This window comes from Schistocerca gregaria, chromosome 3 (assembly GCF_023897955.1).
Source record: "Schistocerca gregaria isolate iqSchGreg1 chromosome 3, iqSchGreg1.2, whole genome shotgun sequence".
Taxonomy (NCBI): domain Eukaryota; kingdom Metazoa; phylum Arthropoda; class Insecta; order Orthoptera; family Acrididae; genus Schistocerca; species Schistocerca gregaria.
The window spans coordinates 864,132,897-864,139,816 of record NC_064922.1 but is presented as its reverse complement, the minus strand read 5'-3'; positions in this window follow the sequence as shown (position 1 = coordinate 864,139,816).

Here is a 6,920-nt window from a genome sequence, read left to right as displayed (position 1 = left end):
TATGTATATGAAGATAGTAACTGTTCTCGAAAGAACAGATACCATTGATGACCGTGCAGCTTCTCTATAATAAATGATAATTAATTGAAACTCGCATGGAGAGCTGCATCAAACCAGTCTCAGGACTGAAGACAACAACAACAACAACAACAACAATTGAAACTCTCAGCTTCCGACAGGTGTTGTTGATATACCTGCAGAGTTACAACGCAGTTCGGAATCCACGTCAAAATGCGGCCCACCTATAAATGGCTTATTGAGTCTCATCAGAGGTCACAGGAAGGTAACGGAGTACCACCAACAACAGGATAGTGTCTAGTGAAGCACTGTGGTGTTCAAACCAATTTTTGCAATGATGACAGTTCTGCGTTTTAATCCAAAACATGCGAGTTAGAAAAGCAGTAACAGGCTCTTCGTAGCAAGGGAGAAAGCAGCTGCATTAGAAGCGGTTGCACGGAGGACGACAAGAGGGAAAAGTTAAATGCCTGCCTCAAGAACTCAATGTTTGGCTGAGAAATTGCGAGCAGCAATACAGAACTCCAATTACTTTTAAATACATTTATTTAAAAAATTGTTCACAATACAGTATGCATCTTATTTATTATACTGATGTTTATACGTAGAACATAAGAAGTACAACAGAGGCCTATCGGCTATGTGAGATGAGTATGTTAAATCGCATACAGCAAAAGCGGAGAGAGGCGGCCGTTAGGCGAATAGGTGGAGAAATAAATGATACAATTTGTAACATGCCCGAATAAATAAAAGAGACTATAAAATAATTATGTGTAACCTTCCCGAAGAGAAAAATAAAAAATAAAAATAATTACATTTGGATAATTAAATTCTGACATAATAAAACTGATAAATCTTAACTCATGAAAAACTGATAAAATTTGACGTCATCAGCGCTACGCCATGGCCCAGTGAAATCAATCTGAATCTGTCCGTTAGAAATAAACTGAAAAATTCTTACCTCGTGATGGTGTCACCGGATAACGCTGTGTATATATATCTGCTCGTAAATGGCACAGTTTAGTGCAATGCTGGCCTATCGGCTAATACTGGATAACGTTTGTCTGAGATCTGAATTACGAGAAAAACTGACTTTACTTTGTGACACAGCTGCACAGCTGGTCGTCTGATTACTAAAGAACACATGCCTATGATCTGACAAAAATTCTGGAATATTTTAATTTAGATAAATGACTGGATTGGGACTGGCAATCACTTAAGGGTAAATTATACTTTTATAGTTGACTGGTAAAAAGAATTATATTTTGAAATTTTTTACGTTATTGATAAATATCTACAATCTGGGTCAACTGGTGCTGACGAATCACAAAAGAAAAGATTGAAAGCAATTCATATTAACATCTCAGACAAGTGATTTAACTTCGCGCATGCCAATGAAAATAATAAAATTTACCTCACAATATATGGTTGACTTAATTGAACTGTTGATTTTTCATTATACACTCCTGGAAATGGAAAAAAGAACACATTGACACCGGTGTGTCAGACCCACCATACTTACTCCGGACACTGCGAGAGGGCTGTACAAGCAATGATCACACGCACGGCACAGCGGACACACCAGGAACCGCGGTGTTGGCCGTCGAATGGCGCTAGCTGCGCAGCATTTGTGCACCACCGCCGTCAGTGTCAGCCAGTTTGCCGTGGCATACGGAGCTCCATCGCAGTCTTTAACACTGGTAGCATGCCGCGACAGCGTGGACGTGAACCGTATGTGCAGTTGACGGACTTTGAGCGAGGGCGTATAGTGGGCATGTGGGAGGCCGGGTGGACGTACCGCCGAATTGCTCAACACGTGGGGCGTGAGGTCTCCACAGTACATCGATGTTGTCGCCAGTGGTCGGCGGAAGGTGCACGTGCCCGTCGACCTGGGACCGGACCGCAGCGACGCACGGATGCACGCCAAGACCGTAGGATCCTACGCAGTGCCGTAGGGGACCGCACCGCCACTTCCCAGCAAATTAGGGACACTGTTGCTCCTGGGGTATCGGCGAGGACCATTCGCAACCGTCTCCATGAAGCTGGGCTACTGTCCCGCACATCGTTAGGCCGTCTTCCGCTCACGCCCCAACATCGTGCAGCCCGCCTCCAGTGGTGTCGCGACAATCGTAAATGGAGGGACGAATGGAGACGTGTCGTCTTCAGCGATGAGAGTCGCTTCTGCCTTGGTGCCAATGATTGTCGTATGCGTGTTTGGCGCCGTGCAAGTGAGCGCCACAATCAGGACTGCATACGACCGAGGCACACAGGGCCAACACCCGGCGTCATGGTGTGGGGAGCGATCTCCTACACTGGCCGTACACCTCTGGTGATCGTCGAGGGGACATTGAATAGTGCACGGTACATCCAAACCGTCATCGAACCCATCGTTCTACCATTCCTAGACCGGCAAGGGAACTTGCTGTTCCAACAGGACAATGCACGTCCGCATGTATCCCGTGCCACCCAACGTGCTCTAGAAGGTGTAAGTCAACTACCCTGGCCAGCAAGATCTCCGGATCTGTCCCACATTGAGCATGTTTGGGACTGGATGAAGCGTCGTCTCACGCGGTCTGCACGTCCAGCACGAATGCTGGTCCAACTGAGGCGCAGGTGGAAATGGCATGGCAAGCCGTTCCACAGGACTACATCCAGCATCTCTACGATCGTCTCCATGGGAAAATAGCAGCCTGCATTGCTGCGAAAGGTGGATATACACTGTACTAGTGCCGACATTGTGCATGCTCTGTTGCCTGTGTCTATGTGCCTGTGGTTCTGTCAGTGTGATCATGTGATGTATCTGACCCCAGGAATGTGTCAATAAAGTTTCCCCTTCCTGGGACAGTGAATTCACGGTGTTCTTATTTCAATTTCCAGGAGTGTATTAACAATTATTCATTCGTTCATCATCATCTCATTCCATGGTAGTTCTGCGGCTGATAACGATTATTATTCATTTCCATATAATAAAATTTTACAATTTGTTCTGCACTGTGACTCTAACAACTACTAACTATAAACTGCACTGTACCAGCGGCAGACTACAACTGCCCTGTAGCAGCGAGCGACTGCAACTGCGGCAGAGACTGCTCTGACCTGCGACTCTATTACAGCTCTCTTTTGACAGGGGCAAAGAGATTTTATGTCTCAGGCAGCGCCTGTGAACTGTCGTTCTAGCAAGTGAGCAATACATCGATACTACATTTGCTCCAGCACGGTGGTGAACCCCTTACTCAGTGCATTGATCAATGAGAAAAGGTGTAAATCATAAATCAAATGCAACAAAAAATGAAGATATAACATTCAATTATTTTTCACACCGAAAATCAGAATGAAAAATTCTCCTAGCGCAGTACCAACAAAAGGCGAATGTGTCCTAGACATCGTTAGGGATGTAAACGAAGGAAACTTGCTTTTCGACTTTTCTAGGAACTGCAAAGACATATTCGTCTCTTTTACTTGGGAGTATCAGTACTCATGCCGTGCAATATAATGCTCCTTGTCAAGTAAAGTAACATGATAGATCATGTTACGTCGCATGCCGTGACAAGTGTCACAATATCATCCAGCAAGGCGATTGTCGTGTCCTGCAATATGACACAAAGTCTCATTAAAGTTGAGTATGGACTAATCAACGCACTGGCATACTTCCTACTCTAGATGCTTCCCACTCTCAGATACTTCACACTGTAGATGCATCACACTGTCTGGAAGCACGTAAATTTGTGTCTGCTTGTTCGTAAACTCCTCACCATACATGTAACAGGGAGTGGTTCTAAGAGAGCTCACTGCGCTGTGGCAGTAGGGTTAAATGATGAATATGATAGGATGTTTTTATTTAAATAATTTTCAGTCTGCCAGATAAGTCTAAAAGTGTGTACACTTCCTTTACATCCCTAACTCTGCCCAGGATAAATTCGCCTTTTTTGTGCTACGGGAGAAGCATTTATCATTCTCCTTCCCAACTTTTACTCTACCATAGTTCTGACATCAGATCGCCATACCTTAGTAGCAGGTGTAAATTTTTGTTGACTCGGGCGATGTCTAATCCGGTTCGGTTTTTTTTCATTGTCTTTGGAACCATGTTGCTTATATCGTGGCATAGGACAAATCTTTCAGAAAACAACAGGACGGCCATTAATTACACGTCTAACTTCTTACAAAATTTGAATCGATGTGTACAAGTTAGGAACATAGAAGCGGCACGGGGAGAAAAGACTCAGGAAAAACTTTTTGCGCGTAAAACCCGAATTAAGCTAGATTTTCGAAAGAGAGTTTTCAGTTTTATGATAAGAACAAATTTTTTATGTTTTTTGGTTCACATTTAACCGTTTCACACATTGAGTGCACTTAAGAACAGATTTTACATGCCATACTTACTTCGTGTTTAAACCATTGTATCTCGACAATATATTAAGATTATTGTATAAAAAAAATTCCTTGTAATTTTATCAATTTATCTAACTTCGTGAAAAGTTTGAACCGATTCGCAGAGGTTCAAGGTATGGAAGCGACACGCTTCAAAAACGTACCAGAAAAACTGTATTTTGTGCGTAAAATCCACGCGAAACAAGGTTTTCCTCAAACGGTTAAATCTTCTCTTAGACCAAGGTCCGATACAGCTGTGGACCAAATTTCAACGATGTCTCGCTTCAGTCCGGCGTTATTTAAGTGTGACTGTTTTGCACGTAAAATCCGAACGGTGGACATACAAGTGGTGCTATTAGGTGAGTATTAAATTAAGCCCAATTAACATCTTTTGGAAAAGGATTAATCAATTCGCACAATTTGCCTGGGTGCCAGCTCCGGTTCTCCGCTCAAACGCTGCTTAATCTACTGTAACATAGGTACAGTGAGACAGTTGTTCGAATGGCTGTAGAAGTATCAGCTGGTCCAGGCTGAACCAAAAACATTTTACCGCATGTTTCTTGTTCAAGGAGGAACCGGGCACAAAGACACCCTGCCCCCTTCCTCCCCTCCCCCCCCTCCTTCCAAACCGCGATTCTGTGCGTGATCCTTTCAGATACACTGAAGAGCCAAAGAAACTGAAGAAACTGGTACATCTGCCTAATATCGTGTAGGGCCTCCGTGAGCATGCAGAAGTGCCGCAACAGGACGTGACACGGACTCGACTAATGTCTGAAGTAGTGCTGTAGGGAACTGACACCATTAATCCTGTCCAGAAATCCGTAAGAGTACGAAGGAGTGAAGATCTCTTCTGAACAGCACGTTGCAAGGCATCGCAGATACGCTCAGTAATGTTCATGTCTGAGCAGTTTGGTGGTCAGCTGAAGTGTTTAAACTCAGAAGAGCGTTCCTGGAGCCACGCAGTTGCAATTCTGGACGTATGGGGTGTCGCATTCTCCTGCTGGAATAGCCCGTGTCCGTTGGAGTGCACAATCGAGGTAAATGGATGCACATGATCAGACTTGATGCTTACGTACGTGTCACCTGTCAGAGTTGTATCTAGGTGTATCAGGGCTCTGATACCACTCCAACTGCACTCACCGCACTCCATTACAGGTCTTCCACCAGCTTTAACAGTCCGCTGCTGACATTCGGGGTCCATGGGTTCGTGAGGTTGTCTCCATATCCGTACACGTCTATCCGCTCGATACAATTTGAAACAGGATTCATTCAACCAGGCAACATGTTTTCAGTCATCTTAAGTCCAGTGTCGGTGTTGACGGGCGCAGGCGAGGCGTAAAGCTTTGTGTCGTGCAATCATCAAGCGTACACGTGTGGGCCTTCGGCTCCGAAAGCCCATATCAATGATGTTTGAGTGATGGCCCAGCATTTGAATCTGCAGCAATTTGCCAGAAGGTTTGCAAGATTCTTTTCCGTCGTCCTTTGTCCCGTTCTTGCAGGATCATTTTCTGGCAGCAGGGTTGTCGGAGATTTGATATTTTGCCAGATTCCTGATATTATTCACTGTACACTCGGAAAATGGTCGTACGGGAGAATCATCACTTCATCGCTACCTCCAAGACGCTGTGTCGCATCGGTCGTGCGCCGACTATAACAGCAGGTTCAAATTCACTTAAACCTTGATGATCTGCCGTTGTAGAAGCAGTAACCGATGTAACAATTGCGCCAGATACTTGTCTTATATAGGCGCTGCCGACTGCAGCGCCGGATTCTGCCTGTTTACGTATCTATGTATTTGAATACGCATGCCTATACCAATTTCTTTGGCGCTTCAGTGTATATCTGTCATAGCGCTTCCGAGCTGTAACGATAAATACATTTGTTCTTACTCCTTTAAATATGTTGTGTTTTCCTTCATAAAGTTCTTACACATTGATCAATATATGGATTGACATGTTTCTGGAGTAATGCCTGAAATGGTATACTGTTGGATGCAAGTACTATATTGCTAGCTGGAATAGCTTTCTCTTATCGCTAAATATCTGTGATACCATCTGCAGCAGAAATGGAATTTCCTAAATAGGATTTTGTCGGAAAATATGAGTGGCTATTTTTATAAGCTCAAATAGAAATGTTTGTTGAGTCATCCTCAAATAATTCTCGTAGCACTTTACCGCCTGTCACTGTGGCTCATGAAGCAAATTCTGGAGGACACTTCGAGCTTCTAGCCTTGCTGATCACAGTTTCACCCTCAGTCGCTTCCGTTTCTCTTTCATTTCGAGCAATGTACTTGCCGCCATCATTGAATCAAATACAACTAATGATCAAATATTCAAATGGTTCAAATGGCTCTGAGAACTATGCAACTTAACTTCTGAGGTCATCAGTCGCCTAGAACTTAGAACTAATTAAACCTAAATAACCTAAGGACATCACACACATCCATGCCCGAGGCAGGACTCGAACCTGCGGCCGTAGCGGTCGATCGGCTCCAGACTGTAGCGCCTAGAACCGCACGGCCACTCCGGCCGGCTCAA